This window comes from Canis aureus, chromosome 6, assembly GCF_053574225.1.
Source record: "Canis aureus isolate CA01 chromosome 6, VMU_Caureus_v.1.0, whole genome shotgun sequence".
In the NCBI taxonomy this organism is placed as follows: Eukaryota; Metazoa; Chordata; class Mammalia; order Carnivora; family Canidae; genus Canis; species Canis aureus.
The window spans coordinates 44080534-44103398 of NC_135616.1; the positions used below are offsets into that span (position 1 = coordinate 44080534).

At 38.1% G+C, this 22865-nt stretch overlaps 1 protein-coding gene and 2 long non-coding RNA genes across 9 annotated transcripts in view; 2 read left to right on the forward strand and 1 right to left on the reverse strand.

Annotated features, from left to right (window-relative positions):
* Positions 1–22865, forward strand: part of SMYD3 (SET and MYND domain containing 3) — a 792487-nt gene that overhangs the window by 219637 nt on the left and 549985 nt on the right. The window lies entirely within an intron of this gene.
* LOC144315997 (uncharacterized) lies at positions 111–7087 on the reverse strand. The gene is made up of 3 exons (XR_013381742.1): positions 6465–7087; positions 3368–3417; positions 111–1509 (listed from the first exon to the last, which is right to left on the reverse strand). It is a non-coding gene; the product is annotated as an uncharacterized LOC144315997 (long non-coding RNA).
* Positions 4597–22865, forward strand: part of LOC144315999 (uncharacterized) — a 97010-nt gene continuing 78741 nt past the window's right edge. The window contains exon 1 of the long non-coding RNA XR_013381744.1: positions 4597–7415. This is a non-coding gene — a long non-coding RNA (uncharacterized LOC144315999). The remainder of the gene's footprint in view (positions 7416–22865) is intronic.

A 22865-nucleotide genomic window follows, 5' to 3' on the forward strand; every position in this document is an offset into this window, starting at 1 on the left:
GATGTCACAGTACCCTAATTTTTTTTCACAGTATCCTAATTTTTTAACTCACTTTCTGAAAAACAGCTTAAAAGAAATCACAGTTTAATACAAAACATACTGACCATGTGTACATTAAAGCATAGCCTTCTAGAAGCTCCAGGTGTTCTAAGGTGAGTACGTAGGTACATATAAATGAGGTAGAAGAAGTGAAACATTTGCTGTACAAGTTGCCAGTGTGCACCACTCAGAAGTGGCCTGCCAGTGCTGGGCCCTCGTGGACGAGACTGTCCACTAGGCTGTGGACCTATACTTTTCTTTGAGGGATATTCAGTATACTTCACGCTCCCTGTCCATGAGGACCTGCAAACGGGCCTCGTGATTCCTACCATGTGTGGAATGATGTCATACGCGATCTAGTTTGTCTGCAGTCCTCCTGCAGCACTGATGTTCCCACAGTGGAGGGACAGGTTGACCCACCAAGTGTGGTGACTTGTGATCATTGCCTGTGGTGGCCCTCTGTGATTTTGTCTGCAGGTTTTCTCAGCTCAGGCTTTAGTCATTAGTCTTAACACTTGTGGCCTGCCAAAATTATTTTCTTGAAAATAGCTATTGCCTTTTTTAACTTATTTTTTAAAGCTTTATTTATGTATTTATTTGAGAGAGAAAGAGAGAGAGAGAGAGAGAGAGAGAGAATGAGCAGGAGGGGCAGAGGAAGAGAGAGAATTGCAGGCAGACTCTGTTGAGTGTGGAGCCTAATGCAGGGCTCAATCCCAGGACCCTGAGATCATGACCTGAGGCAAAACCAAGAGTTGGACGCTCAACCAACTGTGCCACCCACATGCTCTTACTTAGTTTTTTTAAGCAGGCAGATACTCCCTACCTAATCTCCCTCTGCCATTTGCTCAGCTTATGGTGCTGAGCATAAGCTTTCTGTTGCAAAGACTTTTATTTCATTCTGGCCTGTTTCCCCTCCCACAGCTCTCATGTCCTAGTTCAACAGCTCTGCTCACAGTACTTTGAGGAAAACTTGTGATACACCAGGCCTTTAATTGTGTCACACAGTTGATTGCCGTGTATACCTACAAAAATTATATTGTGGTGTGCTGGAATGACTTAGTGTGTTGGAGCAGATTTTTATGAGCAGTATATTTGCCCATATAGTGATCATATCTGCTGTAATATTGTAGGTTAAGATACAGATGTGCTGGATTGGTTTTGGGAAGTAGTAATGACTCCTTTACCACCTACCTGTATGAAAACCAAAGTCATTTTTTCCCAAGACCAATATTTCCTTCCTTCTATTGTAATTAGTTTTCTCATTCTGCAAGTTAACAATGTTAATAAATACTGAATAGTTGGCATGTTTTCTCAAGTATGAAAATAAGAGCTTATACTTAATGTGTAAATTACAGCTGAACATAGGTCCAGACATATGGTTATTAGTGTTGCTTAAATCACTGGGATTTCTTGTCAGTGTTGTCACAAATGTTCTCAAAGGGCTTTCAAATTTGCTTCCCTTTCTGTCCCCTGTAAATAAAATAAATACAGTTTTAAATGCATGATTTTCAAATTTATGTGGCTCTTTACCTGGAGGTTCATGTATAAACAGCAAAGACTAGTACTGAGAAGTCCAGATGCACTGGGCTTGCTTAGATGCCTCATGGTCTCTAAACATTTGGTCTAGTGTTTCTGGCAAAGAGCCAGCAGCAATTTATACTTTCCATGCAACTATTAGCTCATTCTCTCCCTTCTCAGACCATGGTCTGCAAAATGTACTCATAAGATACTGAATTTGAATTGCAAATTTCTGTGTGAATATTATTTTACAGTCAGGAAAGAAACCAATGGGGAACATTTCCCTAATTTGTTAGCAAGCTGTACACATAATTTGTAACTGATGCTCATTTTGACCATATAGTCATCAGTATTCTGCAGGATATGGAAATGCCAATATTCTCGAATCTTTCTTTTTTTTAAATCGAGATCACTTTATTAACCTACATATTTTCTATTTTTCTTAAATTAAAAGCCCGTTTAAGTGTACCATCACAAGATAACAAATGGTTTTTATTTTATACTGTGTAAAATTGCCTATTTCAAAGAAGTATATAATCTCAGAAATTTGTGTACTAATTATTACTTTACTTTTGACGGCTTTGTAGTAAGCAGGTGTTAGAGTAGTTGAGATCAAGCTGGGAGTCAGTGCAGGAAATTATGATGACCGTGTGTGTGTGTGTGTGTGTGTGTGTCAGTGATTGAGTGTTCACTCCAGAATAATACTAGGTTTTTCTTCTCCGTCTGTGGAAGGGGAAAGAGAGTGAGAGAAAGAAAAATATAGGTTTTTGCTCCTCATTTTGTGAGGCATCTGTGCTTGTACTTCCGTTCTGCCAATTGTAGTATTGCTTATTGATATCAGGAGAACAAACCTCCAGACACAGGAGAGAAAAGCAGTGGAATGAAAGATCAGCGGGTGAGGATGGCCTTGCCAGAGTGTTAAAGTATCTGAGACTCTCACTCTTTAAATTAAAGTCAAAGCCAAGGCTTGAAGTTTCCTCTAAGCTCAGTTTTAAGGTTGGACAAGTTACTATTTTTATAGGTGCACTTCATGTGTAAAGAGACTTCTGTAGAGGAATCATGCCCACAGAGTTGATAATTTAAGAAATTAATCACATATTCTCCTTGATAGCTTTTGCTCTCTCCCTTGACTAGTATCCTCTCTGTTCACATCCTAACATAGTTAACTTCACTGTCTCGCTTTTTCTCCTATAGTCAGGATCAGTCACCTAAGTTTTGAATATCATCCAAACATCCCTTAAATTATGGAGGAGCACATTCAGTCACCAAGATGGCTTCTTTCAGAGCCTTGTACTTAATTTTGCTAAGGTAGGGTTGTTTTCTCCCCATAGGCCCACACACATATTGTGATAAATATACAAGCGATTCTCAGGACACCTGGGTGGCTTAGTTGGTTACGTGCCTACCTTTGGCTCTGGTCAAAAACCCAGGGTCACCATCTCCCTTTGCCCCTCCCCTTGCTCATGCTCACTCTCTCTTGAAAATAAACAAACAAAATATTTAAAAAAATGCAAGTGATTCTCACCATCTGCACTGATCATTTGGGAATTACTTTGAGCAGAGTGGCTCCCTGTATTTGTAATATTTGCAAATGGCTGCTACTTGAAAAAGCCTTCCATGTGTAACTCCTGATCTGGGTTACCCACAGTTATTGCTATGGATCCCTATTGGTGAGTTCATGGTTGCTACCGAGGGTCAAGTAAAAACCCCTTTTGCTATTAGCAGCTATGAATAACGACATGTTTACTGAGCATTTACTATGTACCACACACTGTGCTAAGCACTTTACTTGAATTATCTTATAAAATACCTGTTTGCAGTCATTGTCAGTGGGTGGCAGATTTGCACAAACCATCCAATCTGCAAAGAAAATATACTATTAAAGTATAATTTTCAAAATGTTAAAACCTAAATCTCATAGAAATACAGACTATAATGTCTATAATGTGTCAGTGATTTATTAACTTATTAACAAGGTAGCCAGTGAAGATTAATGGTGGTTCTAAGAGTGTTCTGGCATTAAATAACAATTTTGGACTAAGATTGGAGAGACAAAGCTGGTAATGTTCTGCAGGCAGTAAAACCAGGACTTTTGAGCTTTCCTTTCTGTGGGCCAGAAACCTACAAGTTAACCTATAGCTCCAAATGTCTGGACCCTAATGAGATAGTAAATAACAGCATCAAACCAGGGACATTATTCTAGAGTATTAAACCTTGGGCAAGCCCATTTTATGGTACCTAGTACCACACTGAAAGGGCGTGTGGCTCTCTTTTCTCATGTTTTGGATAGTTTTGATAACAATGGCTTCTTTAAAAAATTTTATTTATTTATTTGACAGAGAGAGAGAGAGAAAAAGTGAGCTCAAGCAGAGGCGGGGTGGTGGGGCGGCAGGCAGAGGGAGAAGGAAAAGCAGATTCTCCGCTGAGCAGGGAGCCCAATGTGGGGCTCGATCCCAGCACCTTGGTATTATGACTAGAGCTGAAGGCAGCTGCTTAACCAACTGAGCCACCCAGGCGCCCCTCAAAATTTCATTTTTAAAATGAAGTATAGTTGACACATGGTGTGACAGTAGTTTCAGGTGTACGACAGTGACCCAACAACCCTATACATTATGTTCTGCTCACAAGTGTAGCTGCCATCCATCACCGTACAATGCTATTGTAATATCGTTGACTATACTCCCTGTGCTATGCCTTCTATGTCTGTAACTGGAAGCCCACACCCCCAATCCCCTTTACCCACTCCGTCCATCCCCCTTTCCCTTCCACTCTGGCAACCATCAGTCCATTCTTTGGAACAGTGGCTTTTTTATAATATGTAACTGAGTTACTTTTCCTTCCAAGCCTCCACCTCAGGGGGGACAAGGAGGGGTGAAGGGGAGGAATGGGCAGGAGCCAACTCATGCTGTCTCTGTTCCTTCTGGTTTGATCTGTTTCTTTCATGTAGCTCAGCTTTCTTCAGGTAAATGCTCAACCTTTTTTGCATTTTCTCCTTCACTTGCTCTCATAGAGTGGGACCAAGTCTGTCTTCTCGTCTTTACTTGTGTCTGTGCCAGGTGGTTTAGCTAGTCTGGTGAACTGGCCTTGCCTCTGTTCCTGTGATCACTCCACACTGGCCTCATTCTTCTACTTCCACTCATCCTTTCCATGTGTCCACATGACCCCCTGGATTACGGAAAAGCTCCAGATCCCCAGCACGTGGTACGTGCATGGCTGTAGGGGGCAAGGAGGCCACTGCTGGGTTTTACTTCCTGTTCTGTGTTGGTCATGGTTTTGAACCAAATGGGAGGCTTCACTTAAGAGCTGTTATTCTAAGACCAGGCTACGTATTAGAATCACCTAATGGCGCTTTATAAAAAAATGGCTAATGCCCAAGGACCTCATCCTAGACCAATCAGAATGTCTGGGGTGGGGCCAGGCAGTAGAATGTTCCAAAAGCTTCCCAGGTGATTTGAATATTTGGGTAGGCTCAGTGAGGTGGGTCATCACCAGTGCTGGGGTGCTTGTGCCTCCCTAAACCTTAATTGTTAAAACTGATGTTTAAGGGATTTAGAAAACACATTTTCTCCTGAAAAAAGGTGGGTTTTAAGAATGTGGTCTTGCTGTTGACTTAAAATAATGATTTCCAGGTGTCAAAACTTAATATCAAGTCTTTCTCTTTGTAGTTCTGTTTCAACAAACTTAAACATCACTTAGACAATTGGATGCCTTTGACAAAAAAACAGAGGCAGAGTCCAGGATAAGGAAACACAAAAAGAGCAAATCTGATTAATATATTTCAAGGATAATATTCTCATAACTTAGTGTTGTCTCCATGTTAGAAGTGTGGTAACAATGTAGAAAGGTTTAGTATAACTTGCTCAAGGTCAGTTGGGAAATGATGGAACTGGATTTCAAACCAGTTCACTCTGGGCCTGTTTGGATATGGAGGTCAGTTCTTCTGGCATCTTGACTTAAGAGATAGAATGTCAAATATGTTTTTAGAAAATATAAACTATTAAATAGTGATTAGAGTCATGGGCTCCTACTACAGAAGCCTTTAAACTTGTAATGAAATTGTAAAATGAAATCTTTAGCTCATCTGACCTAATTACTATTCAAAATACCATTTATATGAGAAAATGTATCTTAAGTTCAGGACAGTTGTAGACTTTAAATATCAAACTTTTGGAAATTGTTTTTATTAATATTTTATAACCTGTTAATATTCATGAAGTTCTAAAATGATTGCTGCTTTTTAAAATGTGGATTTTATTACCTTATATCTTGAGGTCAGATACTTTCCAAAGATAGGCAACTCCAATTTTATAATGAAAGTCAATGGAAGAAAATTTTTCCATTTGAATTTGGAAGAAGTTTGATTATCAAACATTTGTGAGGCTACAGATCTACTCGTTAGTTACAAATTTTGTGTCTGGTATGTGCCAGGCATGATGCTAGGTGCTGAATATATAAAGACGAACAAAAACAGTGTCCTTTATTCACAGTTGTTTTGGTAAGCTATTAATTACTACATACAAATTTCTAACATAAAGATTTTTTTTCAGACATTCAGGTAATTGATAGTAATCAAGCACTGATTTTCTCAGAATGTGAGAACTGACCTTGTGTCATCCATAGAAGTTTACCTTGAGTGAAAACTTGGGGGGAATAATTTATATAGCAAATTTCATGTAAATTTCAACTTCTCAAGACTGTGGAAAATATTTGCTGGTAAGAGGCAGGGTTTGTCATTGTCACATTAAAGACAAGTGCTGGCAAGTGCCACAAAGCAAGATTTTATTAATATCCTTTATTAAGATTTTTTTTTGTGGAGTGGAGGCTTTGCTTTAGGTTCAGAAACCTTTAGGTTCTATCCTCAGGGGATAGAAGTTGTGTGTACATTTCATGAGGGGGTTGGAATTTACCTTGTAGACCAGGTGGTCCTGGGAAGGTGGGTGTGTAAGTGCTAGTCACAGGCAGGCTGAGCCTCTGAGCCTGCACCTTCTTTGTTCTGCCGTTGTGATGCAGTAGCAGATGCTGGATGCAGAAGGACTGCAGTACTGGCCTGTTGGGAAATCCTAATCAAACGGCCAAAAGAGCGCTGATGTACAGTATCTGACAGCCTTGTACATGTGAGCCACCTGTTCACCAGCACATTTCACACTGGCTCCAAAGAAGCCATTCAGGCTATAGATGATGTGGGACACACCTCTGTTAGGAGGATGTCACATCTAAGAGATATTCATAGTCTTGTTTTTCCAGAGTGACTTACAGTGTTTCATTTTCGTGCAGTTTACTATTTTACTTAAATACTGATGTGTAAAATTTAAACACTTAATTGGATTTAAAATACCTCCTTTTGTTATATTTTAATCAACAATTGGAAGCAGAATGTTATGAATGGCGTATCTGAAGGCTATACGTAGGTCACAGTTGTCCTGGGGTCTGAAATCTGGAATGTGCTTTGGTCTTTGCTTATGGTTGTGTAGTGTGAAGAGTAGGAGATATAAATTTTGAAGATGTAGCAAGCAGGGATCCTGGTAGATTCTGTGAGGGCTCCAAGTTCTATGCACAAACAGTCTTGTGCTTTTGATGTCACAGGTTTGGCAACGAGATTCTTTTCTGTTCCACAGAAGCAAGTGTCCTTAAGGGACCAGGGTACCAGAATGTTTGAAATTTGGCTCATACTGGCTAATTTGAGATCTCTGGTTACCAAAATAAGGCATATACAAGGACACAAGTATATATGAACAGGAGCACCATTTATATATGAGCAAAGGAAGCTTTCCTGGTGCTGATTGTCGGCAGGAAAGGAAAAGGATGGAAAGAAGGCAAGATAGACTCCTTGAGCATACTGGAAGTTCAGTCCAGCTAGGGTAAGGATTCTGAGGGCCTATGTTTTTGTCCAGGTTGAAAGTTGAGGGCAAGGCTTAGGAGAGAAGTCCTGTGGGGTTAATGTTCATTGCACACAGATGTTCCAGATAGTAGGTTGAGCCAATAGCTTGGTTAAAAAAAAAAAAAAATAGCTTGGTTTTACAATCCAAGTCATCTTATTATATTTGATTTAGAAAGGTAGGTGCCTTGGCCAAGATTACTGCTGCAGTCTGAACCCAGAGCCCAGAAGCCTGACCACTGTTTTATTTTCTATGGGGCTACATGTTTCCTCAGTAAACTTGAGATTTTTAAGGAGACCATTGTTGAGCAGAAGAATCCGATTTTCCCTGTCATGTGCTCCTGTGTCAGGAAAGGTGTAGGAAGAGGTTAAGTTCCAGTCTCTCTTAAGGAATGAATTGGAGCTATGGTTTGCTGGAGGATGGGAGGACATAGAAAGTATTGACAGTCCTAAGACTCTGGGGTATTTCATTCTTGTCTGGAGAGAGAGGTTGGAGCTTCAGTTTTACCTGACTTCAGAATCACACAAACCAGAACCATTTACAATATTTTCTAGGCAGTTTTTGTGGACTGTTTAGTTATTTTAGTCACGAATACATTTTCACCATTTTCCCCCATAACATATGTTGAAGCAGAAGTCTCATCTGCTGGAAGCACTATTAAAAGTGCTTACATAACAATAATGTTGATACAAAAGATAATTTGTAACCAAACAGAGAAGTTTAACCACTGTACTTCATTTATCTTCATCTGTCTGGAATGCATGAAAAGAAATATTAAAAAATAAGGGGAAGTGAGAAAAAGAAAAATGGATTAGCTCTTTGGGAAACATAAAAAATATGGTTGGGTGGGGCATCTGGGTGGCTCAGTCATATAAGCATCCGACTTGGTTTCGGCTCAGGTCGTGATCTCAGGGTCGTGAAATCAAGACCCCCGGTGGGCTCTGCACTCAATGCAGAGTCTGCTTAGGATTCTCTCCCTCTGCCCCTCCCCTATCTCTTAAAGAGATAAATAAAATATAAATTAAAAAAAATTTCTATACTGTATTTTTTTTTTTTTTTTTATTTATGATAGTCACACAGAGAGAGAGAGAGAGGCAGACTCCATGCACCGGGAGCCCGACGTGGGATTCGATCCAGGGTCTCCCGGATCGCGCCCTGGGCCAAAGGCAGGCGCCAAACTGTGGCGCCACCCAGGGATCCCATCTATACTATATTTATTTTCATGATTTTCTTCTTTCTTTTCTTCATTTCTCTTAATTGGTTTCAGGTTCTGGTAGCATCCAGCACCTGTGTGTGTCATCCTCTGATGTAGGAGTTCTTTTCCTATTTGCCTTTTAACTGACTAGTGCTAAGCTTTGTTTCCATAGCATTCTATTTACTCATATCTAGAGGCTTCTTTTTTCCTGAATGTCTGTGTTCAGGAATCAAAACTTCTTTCTTTTTATTTCCCTCCACTACTTTTTCAGTGCTTAAGCACACACCGGTCATGCACATAGTATGCAGTTAGAAGGCACATTCACGTGGTGATATATCCATTCATATATTCTGCTGACACATTTTGAGTACCCTTTATGTGCCAAGTATTGGGTATGTGTTAGCTTCTCAGGATACAAAGAGGGCAATGATATAATCCCATGTTCTTAAAACACTCTCTTATAGAAGGGAAATGTCTGTTTAAAAGAAAAACATTGTAGTGTATTACGATCAATATTAGAATAGAGCTTTCTTCATCCATGAACTAAACATAAAAATACCCATCTCATAGAGTTACAACTGGGGTTATAAATGTATAATGTCTGGAAAGCACCAAGCCATAGGTCATCAGCAAATGGCAGCCATTATTATCCATGAAGTATAGTGGATTCATAAAAATGAAAGAGATCGAATTTCCCTGCCGGTTTAGTAAAGAATCTCAAGTGAACCCAGGAGGCAGGATATGCCACCATCTTCACGGTAGCTCTGATTCCTTCTTACCTTTCTGGTACCCAATTGTGAGGTAGAGTTTAATTCTGAAATGTATCTCTTCAAGGACTCCTAAGTGTCTGTGAATTCCTAGAGGGCAGGTGATTTCATTCTAAGTATCTTTTCTTCTCTGTGGTCTTTCTGAAACCTGTAAGTGAAGGTGGCTCAGTTGGTTGAGCATCCAACTTTTGATTTTGGCTCAGGTCATGATCTCAGGTTTATAGGATCGAGCCCCGAGTAGGGGTCCATGGTGGTGGGGAGGCTGCTTGGAATTCTCTCTGTCTCCCTGTGTCCCCACCCTGGCTCCACCACTCTTGTGCACTTCTCTCTCTTAAAACCTGTAAACGTGTGTTGATTGAATTCATGTGTAGAATAGATAGATAGGCTCTAGAAAACACTTCTGTGGGATATTAGTGTGAATTTAATTGCTAGATCTTTGCAAGTATAATAGCCAAAGCTCTGAGGAAGAGAGGCATCCTTCCACTTGCAATGGTGGGACTGATTGTCTTTTTCCTAGGTCATGTGTTTGACAAGAAGGACTGATCAAATGCAGGTTCAACTATAGGATGTGATTAGGTGTTGCACTATGTGATAAGTGCAGAAACAGAAGAGGAGACCAGCAGGGGTCAGTTTAATACCAGCTTAAATTGCAAGCACAGTATGTGTTCCTTCTGTGTAAAGTGGAATGAAAATATAAACAAAAATATAGTCCAAATGTCATCTTTTTTATTTCGAGCTATAGCAAAGAATTGCCAAAAATTTAGGTAACAATCTTCAACCATTTTTGTTGGATGATAAAGACTACTAATGAGATAGATTATGAAAAGCAGGTAGTTTAGCTGTCCTCTAACAGGGCAGCATAGGACTTTCAGCCAAACTTATTTTCCTCGCCAACTGTTTTGTATTGATACTCTCTAGAAGATGCCTGGAAATATGATGTGTATTTATTTGATCTTAGTTACTTGGTGAGCTTTTTATAACATAGTACTTTAATCTGTGACTCCCCCCTTTTTTTTGCTGGCTAGCTATAAACTAGCACTAGTCATAGCTTGCTTAAAAACCCCAAGGTATCTGGAGAGCAATCCAAGTGTGTGTTATTTTATATCACCTTACCCCTGGGAATGGTGAGTATATGAGGCCTGTCCTCTTGTTAACCAAAGACAAAGGATCTTGCTCCTTTAGGGGCCGACAGGACAAGGAAAAGGGACCTTGGGCTTGGGCCGAGGATATAGTCTGTTGAACTGAGGAGCCAGAAGAGAACTTACTAAAAGCCTACTTTCAGTTCACTTAGTATTCTTGTGCCTGCAACTCTGTGCTCAGCTGTGTGAGGTGCAGTCTCTGCCTTGGGTTTACAGTCCAGGAAGAGTATCTCAGTCCTTGTAAGAGATACAGAAAAAAAAAATGGTTTGAAGATATATGGGCATAGCTTCTGGTTGGATCGTGAGGAGAATTTGAGATGGCTTAGAAGCCTGTGACATTGGAGCTGGTTTTTTTTTTTTTTTTTTTTTTTTAAGATTTTTACTCATTTTGGAGAGAGAGAGAAAGAGATCATGGAGAAGGGAGTAGGGCAGAGGGAGAGCAAGAGACAGTCCCAAGCGGACTCTGTAGTGAGCTCAGGGCGCAACACTGGGCTTCATCTCATGATCCCAAGACCAAGACCTGAGCAGAAACAAGAGCCAGATGCTCAACCAGCTGAGCCATCTGGGCACCCCTGGAGCTCATTCTTAGACAGTGAGGGAGATTTCCACAGACCAGAGAGGAGACTTTCTCATGTCAACAGCGAGTTCTTTGGTTAAGAGCTCTCTCTTTCTGTAGACCAGGAGCAGTTTGCTGGCATTTGAGAAGTGTGCACAATGAAAATACGAGAATATTTCCCCAAAGCATTATTCATGCTTTAGGGATTTGCCCACGGACTGGAAATAATCAAATAACAAAACATAATTTTTTCTACTTTCAGATGTGGGTCCTGAATATGTATTTGCAGCTGCTTTATCAACTGATAAAATTTCAGTTCATCAGCTTCAGTTCATATGTTAATACATGATTATTAGCTTTTTTAAATTATCTAGGTATATTTATAATTGTGATCCTCCTTCTCCCTTTGGCCAAGCATATACTCAGTAATCTCTAGCCTGGTTTGGATTTAGGCTATGCAAATTTATTTTAATATTGTCTTATTCTGTCTTTAAAAGGCAGGCAAATATTCTGATAAAAGGTTGCAAAGTGAGTTGTGTATTATTTAGTGCTAAATACATATTTCTGTAACTTTGGGGCAAGACATTTGTGAGATTCATAAAATTGAATATTACTATTCATAAATAAAATTGCCCCTAGAGTCATTTAATGGAAGAGAATTAAGAAACCATAGAAAATGAATGAGAAAAGGAAAATATTATTTTCTGCAATTTATATTGTTTACTTGGGATTTTACTCTAGTTTGAATTTTCACTTAAAAGGATATTTTATTTTTCTCATTACTTTTTCAGAGACTAATATAATATTCTCCTTACATGAAATAAAATTGTTTGTAAAGGTTTTGAGTCACAGTAAAATTATTTAACAAGAATTTATTGAATAATACCCTGTTTCAGGTCCTTTTTTGGACACAGATGAATAAGTGATATTTCCTGTCTTCATGGACTTTATTATCGGCATACAAAGACTTACTATAAAGATTAGTTCTCCAGGAGTAGTGTGAACAAGATAGTTTGGGGATGCAGCAGACGGAAGTGTTAATTCTGTTAAGATGGTTTGGAAATGGCATTTGCACTGGTCCTTGCAGGATGAACATGACATTGCCTGATGGAAAAGAGAAGATAGGTTGAAAGGGAAAGGTATGGCATTCCTGGTAGAGGTCTTCCCCTGCCCTTAAAAAAAAAGAAAGCTGAGTTTTTTAGGGATCATAGCTTTGCTATATGGTGAGCAAAAAGTTGATCAGATGCCCATTGTAGATGGAACAGCTGGTAGAAGGGGCTTGTATGATCCCCTGTGGAAATGAGATGTTCAGCACACAGAAGGACTTGAAACAGCTTGAGGTGTCTTGAGAAACTAGCTCAAAATTTTAAGGAGGTAGTCAGTTGCATGTGCTTTTTTATAAATAGCCCATGTGTGGACCTTGAGAGTTAACATTGGTGAGACTGGCTAATGTAGGACAGAAGGGTCTCAAACCCAATACCTTTGGGAGTATTTCTCCCAAATGGAAGTAATTCTCAGGTACTTTCACATAATCCTACTTAAAAAGTAAGCACTGTGGGAGTATTTTCTGTTGATCCTTTGGTTCATCGAGATGTCCCTGTGGGAGAAGGCTTATCTCAGCTGGACAATAACTCATTTATTAAGATATGTGACGGTCATTAAAGGCCACCATGTTTCTTCCTCCTGCTTACTTGCTGGCTTTTCATTGTTATCGTGTTTATATTGAGGCTTGCTGACATGCAAAATCCCAAGACCTATCATCTTTGAAGGATGTGTTCATTCCGTAATCCCCATCACCTGTTTTGCCCATTCCCTGACCCCTTCCCCTCTGGTGCCCATCAGTTTGTTCTCTAGAGTTGAGAGTCTGTTTCTTGACTTGTTCTGAAACGTTTTTTTTTAAATACTCAGATTTATCACTACATTTTGGATTTGCTCATGCCTTTGGAAGAAATTGAGATTTTCTTTTTAAAAGGAAAAGGCATAATTTGTTGAGGGAATATAGAATCATATAGAAGGAACTTAGCAATTTTCCCACTTTTACTATTATATCATCAGCAGTTAGTGTGAATGGTAATAGGAAAAGTGTGTGTGTGTGTGTGTGTGTGTGTGTGTGTGTTAAGCAGGATGTTGTTAAGATAAACAAATAAGGTGATTTTTCTGGAATCGCACATTATGGAGATCTGCATTCAGGAGCAGGCATTTTGCTGCATACTGAGAAGCTTTAAAGGTTAGAGAATAGGAGGGTGACCAGTGTCTTACCTGCTGTACCCTGTAGGCACCAAGACTGTACCCCTTCCCTACTTCTTCCTCCAACATAAAGTCGATATTTAATAAGCCCTAGTAGTGAGCTGGGCATGTACTAAATATTTTACATATGCCATGTCATCCTCACAATGATCTCTGAAGTGGGTACTAGAAGAGATTGTAATTCTATATGCACTTTACAATATAGGAAGAGAAGTTCAAAAAGTAAAGTAACTTCCTCAAGACAAGGCAGCTTAGAAATGGTAGAGGTGGCATTTAAACTCTTCTGTGTCTGACCATAAAGTAATCCATGCATTGATCTTTTTTTTTTTTTTTAAGATTTTTTTTGAGGCAGAGAAAGAGAAAATTCCTACATACAAGCAGAGAGGGAGGGGCAGAGGAAGAAGTAGAAACAGGCTCCCTGCTCAGGTGAGGCTCCCTGAGGCTGGGGTCAATCCCAGCACCCTGACAACATCACCTGAGCTTGAAATCAAGAGTAGGATGTCCAGCCTACTGAGCCACCCAGGTGCCCCTCCATGCATTAATCTTTATATTACATAGCTTTCTTATTTTCCATTTTTGGCATATACTCTGCATTATGCCTTGAGTCTGTGAAAAATCATTAGAAGTCCATACTCACATGATGTTTGCAGTCGAATGGGTATTCCAATCACACACTCCTGAAATAATTAGATTTTGTGTGGTAGTTTATTTACACACTAGGTTGAGTGAAATATGCATGATGCACATACCGTTCTGTACTTTGTCTCTATAATTGTATGAGTTTGAGGTGTAGGTATTTGCCACCTGATATGGGTTTCCTGGATGCCCATAATCAGTGAAATAATTTACCTTTTAAAAAATAATTTAAAAAAATATATGTTTTAGTGTTGAATCACAAGATGTTTTAAGATAATATAATAGGGGCCAAATAGCTATTTAAATGTTCATTTTGTGGAGAAAAGTAACTTACTTAGTTAAGCAAACAGTTCAATGGACCTTCTTCACAGAGATCTTGCTGTGGACTTGGAAGTGTCCTGGAGTCAGGGACTGGCTGTGTGTGCAGTAAAAAGAAATAGACATGGAAGGTGGACACTGTGCTGAGCACAGGGCCTGGCACATACAGAAAGTTCTAAGGAAATATTTATTAACTGAAAGGAAGAATAAAGTTGAAATTGTGGCCTATTTCAGTATATGTGCTGCCGAAGCGAGCACTGTGGACTATTTCAACTGGTCAAATTGGTCAATGCCTCCAAGTTTGTTTCTTCATCTGACATAAAGGGTAGTAAAATCCACATCAGAGGTATGTTGTCAAGATTAAATGAGTTAAAATATGAGAATATGTCCAGGACTGTGCCTGGCATGTGCCATTAGATAGTTAATCATTGTTAGTCAAATAGTGTAAAATAAATAACACATTATCCCTGTTCTCAAGGAGTGTTAAAGGTTAGGACTGGTGATTCTTCTGTGCTGTTGAGGTTGGACTTCACTTGTCATATTCCTATATTTGCTTTCAAATACTGTCTGAGCTTCAGTGATCATCCAAAGGGTTTTTGGACTGTAAGAAGAAAATACACATATACAAACAAACACACCCAGCCACTCCCCAGGTTCTGCACTCCTATCTCATTCTTCTCCTTTTGTTCTAGGAGTTCACACACTATTGCTTAATACCATCAAGTCGTTTTACATTTAGATGCCCTCTGTAATAGCATGAGAACATGGGAAATGAGCAGACGCAGCAGAATTATATTACCGGATAAAACTTTGAATACAGAAGGAGATGTATAGGTATTGAAATTTCAACAGCTAATTTTTCACTCAGTTCTGCAAACAATGTGGTTCCTATAAATAGATTTATTGCATTTTTCTTTCCTAATTGAAAATTGACAGACATGAATCTGAGTGATAGCAAAGGGATATGATGTTCATGTGACATAGGCTGCTGTTTGTGCTCGTCTTTATGGATGCCACTCATTTTAAAGTGCTTTTTTCCCTCTCTCTCAATAGGAAGAGAAAATGATGTGTTTTTCCTTCCAGAAAACAGTGAACTGATTTGTTTTGGTCCCTATCACTGTTTTCGTGAAAAATTGCTAGTGTGAATTGTACTAGATGCAAAGTTGTGTTTTTACTTACTAAGGTCAATTCCTATCTTAATAATGTGTTCTGTGCTTTGTCCCTTTTCAGAATTTATTTAAAAATTTTGATCTCTCAATCATTTCTTATATAATTGCTTAAATCCCATAGGTCACATTGGCCTTTCTAATATATTTTTTTTAAAGCAGGTAGCCTTTTTTTTTTAAGATTTTATTTATTTATTCATAGAGATGCAGAGAGAGAGAGAGAGAGAGAGAGAGAGAGAGAGGCAGAGACACAGGCAGAGGGAGAAGCAGGCTCCATGCAGAGAGCCTGAGGTGGGACTCGATCCAGGGTCTCCAGATCACGCCCTGGGCTGCAGGCGGCGCTAAACCACTGTGCCACCGGGGCTGCCCTCTAATATGTTTTTTGAATGTCTTTGATGATGATCCTATCTTTAATGCCCAACCCCCTTTTCTGAAGTTGGAATCGAATCACCATTAAAGGTAAAATTGTATGATCATATGGTGACATTAAAAAGCCAGATATTTATTAAACTTAAACTGCTACTTTCTGGCACATATTTTCAACCCTTTAGCAATACTTTTCAGTTAAAATTGAAATGTCAAATAACATAAAATTTAAAACACACATTTGGTTTAGTATTGCCATCACATGGTATTAAATATTAAACATTAATTTATTTCAAGCTGTTGGCAGGTCACAGTGATTCAGTGTTTAATGAAAAAAATATTCTCTGCTTGATGACTTCTATGTATTGTAATAGAACTGTGTGTGTTTATTTACTATAGATTAATAGGCTTTGTTCTGCTGGTGTGTACTTAAATGATTTATAAGTCATATATGAATATGCCTATTTCAGACATAATCTGTAACTGAAATCTACAAATTCTGTAACTTTTGGGAAATTTCTCTTTGTTTCTTTTATTAAAGAAATGTTTATGAAAAGATGCCTCTACCTCATATATGCTACATTCTGTACAGTAACCAAGGCAGGCCTCATGAAAACCAGGTGCTTTGTACCCAGTGATGAGTTTAATATCTGAAGTAAAATCTTGCTATACATGTCTGAAAAGAAGGCTGCTTTAAGTAAAGGGAATGAATCTAAAGTGAATAGAATGTGTGCTACTTGGAGCAGAAGTAAACAGGAATCTTTAACAGAGAATAAATCTATTTCATTGTATTTTAGGATCAGTGTAGGTGGGTGTATGATTTGTTCATACCACTAACTGTGTCACCCTGGAAAGTTACTAATATCTCTGTGCTTCAGTTTTTTTTTTTTTTTAAATCTGAAAAAGTAGGCATAGCAGTATTTCCTGTGGAATTGTACCTGGTACTTAGCAAACACCACAGAAGTGTTATATTTTGTTATTAATATATATCACGTGTTTGATCAGTTCTTCAGTAGGGTAGAGAATTGGGAACAGAAGGATGAGCCATTCAGAATCAACTGAAATAGCACTGTTTAAGGGACCTCCTTAGGGATCCCAGCTGGAGCTTGTTGCACTTGAGATGAGCCCCAAACACAAAATGATAACATTTTGTTGAAGGTATTTTATATATACAACTTACCTATAAAATATCTCAGGAAAGATACTACCATTTGCAGTCAGCTTGGTTATTTTTCATTATCAGAAAAAATGAAGGTCCCACATCCCACTCCCAAAACCCAAATGCGGCCAACACAATTGTTGCCTCCAACTCAAATAGATTACCAGTCACTCAAATCTGTTTTGGTTTTACCAACTGATTTTTCTTTTAAGAAACCACTTCTGAAACAAACTTATAATATCTATATGTAGGGTATATTTAATTTCTAGAAGAGCTTAAGATAGTTGGCTTTTAGGATTTCATATTAGTTTATTGGTCTCATAAAGCTATTATCATTTGAAATGTGGCTGCTTTTTTATTGAGGTATAATTGATATATAACATTGTATTAGTTTTAGGTGTACAACATAAAATTCAATATTTGTATGTATTGTGAAATGACCACCACAGTGTAAATTAGTTAACATCTGGGACTATAGTCAGAAATTTTTTTTTCCTGTGATGAGAACTTTTGAGATCCATTCTGTTAGCAACTTTCAAGTATGCAATACACTATTATTAACTATAATCTGTTATGCTATACATTTTATGCCATATATTATATCACCAGGACTTATTTATTTTAGTACTGAAGTTTGTACCTTTTGATCTGTGTCACCCATTTTGCTTCTCCCTTTGGCAACCACCAATCTATTCTTTGTATCTATGAGCTTGGGTTTTTTGTTTGTTTGTTTGTTTTGTTTTGGATTTCACAAAAAAGTGAGATCATACAGCATTTGTCTTTCTTTCTCTGACTTATTTCACTTAGCATAATGCCCTCAAGGACCATCCAGGTTGGTGCAAATGGAAAGATTTTCTATTTTATGACTGAGTAATATTCCACAGTGTGTTTGTGTATCAGATTTTCTGTATCCATTCATCCATCGATGGACATTTATGTTGTGTCCATATCTTGGCTATTGTTAATAATGCTGCAGTGAACATAGGGGTGCAGATATCCTTTAAAATTAGTGTTTTGTTTTCTTCGAATATATAGCCAGAAGGGGAATTCTTGGATCCTATAGTAGTTTTCTTTTTAATTTTTGAGAAATCATTGTATTGTTTTCCTTTGCGGCCACATCAATTTACATTCCCACCAGCAGTGCACAAGTGTTTCCTTTTCTCCACATCCTCATCAAACCTTGTTATTTCTTGTCTTTTTGATAATATCTATTCTGTTACACTCACAGGTGTGAAGTGATAGCTCATTGTGATTTTGATTTGCATTTTTCTAATGATTAGTGATGTTGAGGTTGAGTACCTTTCCCTGTATCTGTTGACCATCTGTATATCTTCTTTGGAAAATGTCTGTTCAGATCTCTGCCCTTCGTGTGTGTGTGTCTGTGTGTGCACATGCTATTGAGTTACATGCGTTTTTTATATATTTTGGATATTAATTACTTATCAGTTCTATGATTTGCAGGTATTTTCTCCCATTGAGTAGGTTGCCTTTTCATTTTATTGATGCTTTCCTTTGCTGTGTAGAAGCTTTTTGGTTTTATGTAGTTCCACTTGTTCATTTTTGCTTTTGCTGCCTTTGCTTTTGTTGTCAGATGGCTGCCTTTTAGAAGTTTGATTTAGGGGAGTCATATTTACAATCCAAAGTGTTATAATCATTTTTAAAAGTGTCTACCAACTTTATTCATTTATTGTTTTGTTCGGTAGAATTCTAAGTGCATGAAAACAGCTTTAAGAAAAGGATCTTCAGGGCATGCTTCAGTTGATGAAGCATCTGCCTTTGGCTCAGGTCATGATCCCGGGGTCCTGGATGGAGTTCTGCATCAGGCTCCCTCCTTTAGTGGGGAGCCTGCTTCTCCCTCTCCCTCTGCCTGCCACTCCCCTTGCTGTGCTCTTTCTTTCTCTCTGTTAAAATAAATGGATAAAAATCTTTAAGAAAAGGAACTTAAATTGTAATTTAATTTCCAACTCAAGACACACATGACTTTGCTACCATTTTGTAGTGTTAAAAGCTGATTGACTATTTCGGATGTTATCAGTGTTCTGTTTCGGAATATTCCAGATGCATTTAATGTAATGATGTCTTACTGGTTTTCTGTAAACTTATGTGTTTAGTCTGGTGGAGATTTATTTTTTAAAATAATCTCTTACGAAATTTGAATGTTATCTGTCTTTATACCTAGCTTCTGTGAAAAAATACCTGCTTTGTGTACTCTAGTTTTGCAGTCACTAAAAATAGTGTTTTGAGCTTAGTTGATTTCTTTAAGTAGATGTATTGTGACAGTCAAATTTGTCAAGAAAGAGTTGAAATGTGGGTATTGGACTATGAAAATGAGATTTCAAAGGCGTGACAGTAGACCCAGAGTGAGGGTAGATTAGACAGGACCACCAAAGTTGTAGAGAGTGTATTAGACTGGGGGATCCATAGGAGGGACATAAGGATGTAGAAAAGTCCAGTTTTCCATTTTAGATTTCATAAGGTTTTCGAGACAGTTTTGCAGGTATGTATCGAAAGTGAAAGAGGGGAGCAGGGTTGGTGGGAAAATGAAGGAAAGGAGGAGGAAGGAAAGGAATACATTTTGAATTTATCCTGTAAGCACTTAAAATCATTAAACTGTCCAGAATGCATCATGCCAGAGGTGGCTCGGCTTGAAAGCAAGCTAACATGGAGCAGATACGAGTACCTGGGGGAACTGCTGTCAGCAGAAAAGACACATAGTTTATTATAAAAAGGACAAGATCCCTTATCTGAGAGAGAAATAACCTGAGAGTTCATAGAACATGGTATCTAAGAAACAGTTGCCAAAGCAGATATTATAATGAAAAGTAAGGGCAGTAGACTTAATGTGATATTATCTTATTATCTGATAAGAAAAGCTGGTTTTGGAAATACATACACATACACGTGCACACAACACACACACTTTTTTGTTTTTTTAAGGGGAAGAGAAGTATAGTTTTGATGTTGCTTTAGGTAAAACTTTATCATGCTGCACAGTGATTCTCAAACATGCCTTGAAATTAAGATTTTTATGAGACCTATTTTTTCTGAAATATTTTCCACAGTGCATTGCAGAAATTAAAAAAAATTTAAATGACTACATAAACTCCATGATGGGTATCTTCCTCAGGAATTGAAGCCTGGAAATAAATTTTGTGTTAATTTTGTATCTTTTCTACATTGTGTATGGAATAATGAGTAACTAACACCTCTATTTTTGTTGTCCTTCACAATTTTCGCATCTGTTTTATTTATTTATTTATTTATTTATTTATTTATTTATTTATTTATTTATTTATTTATTTATTTATTTATTTATTTATTTATTTTCGCATCTGTTTCATGATCTCAATTGATTCTCAGAACCACACCATGAATCAGGTGGATGGTTTCCTCATTCTTGGAGCACCATGAATCAGGTGAATAGTTTCCTCATTCTTGGAGATGTGGCTTTATGGTCCAGGGTTTCAGAGCCCCACGGCAAAGTGATCACGGATGGTGAAAAAGAGCATTGGGAAGCGCTGGAGCAGCTCTGATTTAGGAAAATAAGAATTTCTGTGCCGGTCAGTAATTGATGTTGGAACAAACGAGTCTGGCTTAGCTTTATCAGGGGAACCATGCAGGATAGCCAGTCTTTGTGAAGTTGCGAAAGCGTGCACTTAGACCTAAAAGGAATTGAATTTCTAGACTTAGATAAATTTGTTTCTGTATACTGATTTGGCCAAAATTACTTACTTTATAATTATTGTCTCTGTGTTCAGAGAAGTTTCATGTTGGAAAGAAGAGCAATTTTTGGATGTGACAAGAAGATTTTAAATCTTTTGAAATCTTTTCATCATCCAAAAATCAGTGCGTCAGAGCCCACCATCTGTTTTGTGATCAGACTTTTCCTGCAGCTAATTAATTACATTGGTGAGACGGCATGATTTGAAATAAGCTCAGCAACAGTTGGGGAAAACTGACAAGTCATCAGTTCTTGTCTTATTGGCCCCAGCTCGCTTTCTTGTGGTGGTTTCTCAGTTCCATGAAATGATTTACCCACAAACACCTTATCAGTTGCTCAATCTGTTAATCTTTTACTTCAGAATCTATTTTCAAAGGAGATACTCTCACCCCCCATGAACTATTTTAATTGATTCCCAGATTTTCTGTCACAAGAATGAATCTTCCTGGTGGGAGGGATTTTGGTGATGAGGGACAGTGAAAGCAGGAAATGGTATGTTTCCATTGCTCATGAAGACATAGTATACTTCTGCGGTAGCATCTACACATCATAGGTACCCAGTCCAGGCAGTAATTATCTAGATTCTGCTACTACCTGAATTCTGTTGGAGGAAAAGACTACCAGAAGAATCAGAGCAAACATTGTAATGCACTACATCAATTTATGTTTTGGAAGAAAATAGGTAACATTTAGCCAGAAGATTGTGTTCATATAGCTTCTGTTTTTTTTAAGAAGCATTTTCTTAAACAAAGATCATGAAATGTTCTTGAGAAATGAAATAAAAAAGAAATGAAACTTGAGATTTTAGTGTTGTGCTTGTAACACATGAAGTTTGCAATCTGGGATTGCAAATATTTCCTGCTGAATTGCACGTGGATTTCTAGATGCCATTATGGACTTCAGTCCAGCACCTGGCAAACAGTTACGGTGAACTGTTCATTTTTCAGTGCGGGTCCTCTGTGGTTCAGCGCAGAGTCACACAACACAAGTGGCCAAGCGGAGTCATAGCCCAAATTCAGATCAGATCCGTGTGAGTTACAACTCTGGAATCTTCAGGCCTAAGCAGAAAGTTGTTCACCAAATAGCATTTGGTTTGTTAATCCATTTAGTAGTTGGATGTGTAATCTGGATATTTTGACATCTGTAATAACCAAGAAATATACTGAATGTTCTTTTCTTCTTAAACACGTTATAATTGTGGGGGCTCCTGGGTGGCACAGTCGTTTGAGTGAACGACTCTTGGTTTTGGCTCAGGTCTTGATCTTGGGAGGAGCTCCATGTTGGGCTCTGGGCTCAGCAAGGAGTCTGCTAGGGATCCTCTCTCTCCCTCTGCCCCTCCTGCTTGTGCTCTCTGGCTCTCTCTAAAATAAATAAATCTTTTAAAAAAAGTTTCAATTGTCTGAAGAATTGGAATTTAGATGTCTTCACCCTTGTTTAAGGTATTGTAATCATATTTGATGGTGTCATTGTTGGAATCCGGCAAGTTGTGTTTGAACTTGGCAGAAACGCAGTGTCATTTGAGTATCTCCCTGTGCCTCAGTTTCCACATCTGTAAAAGGAGGATGCTAAAAATAGCAATTTCATATGGCTGTTGTGGCTACTGGATAAAATCATAGATGTACAATTAATGCACATTATAAAGTGCTTTAATGTGATATTCTTTTTGCAGTTAATATAATTCATTGTAGAATAGGAAGCTTCAGAACTTCTTTGATCCTAACAAATGCATATTTGGCAATATGAGCAGTTCTATCTTGATAAGTATACTTGTTCTGAAATAATGCAAAGTATTGATTGAACTTCCCTACTTAAGATAATGGCTCTACTTTGGAAGACTTATTACTTGGGATTAGTGCCCTTTCCACCATGACAAGAACCCCAGTTGCTCAGATAGATTCAATTGGACAGTCCTGTAGAAAAATGGATGCTTATATTCTGTGTAGAATCTGACTTGAAGAATTACAGCAGTGACTAGTTCAATATAATAAGTGGATTTCCATGACTACAGTTTATAATAATAAGCTTTATCCAATATAAAGAATACCACTGAACAAAAAATTCAATATAGTTAAAATTTTTTATTTTCCTTTATTTGTACATTATACTATATTTGAGTATCTTCATGATGTTAAGTTTTTTTGGTGCTTTTTTCTTTCTTTCTC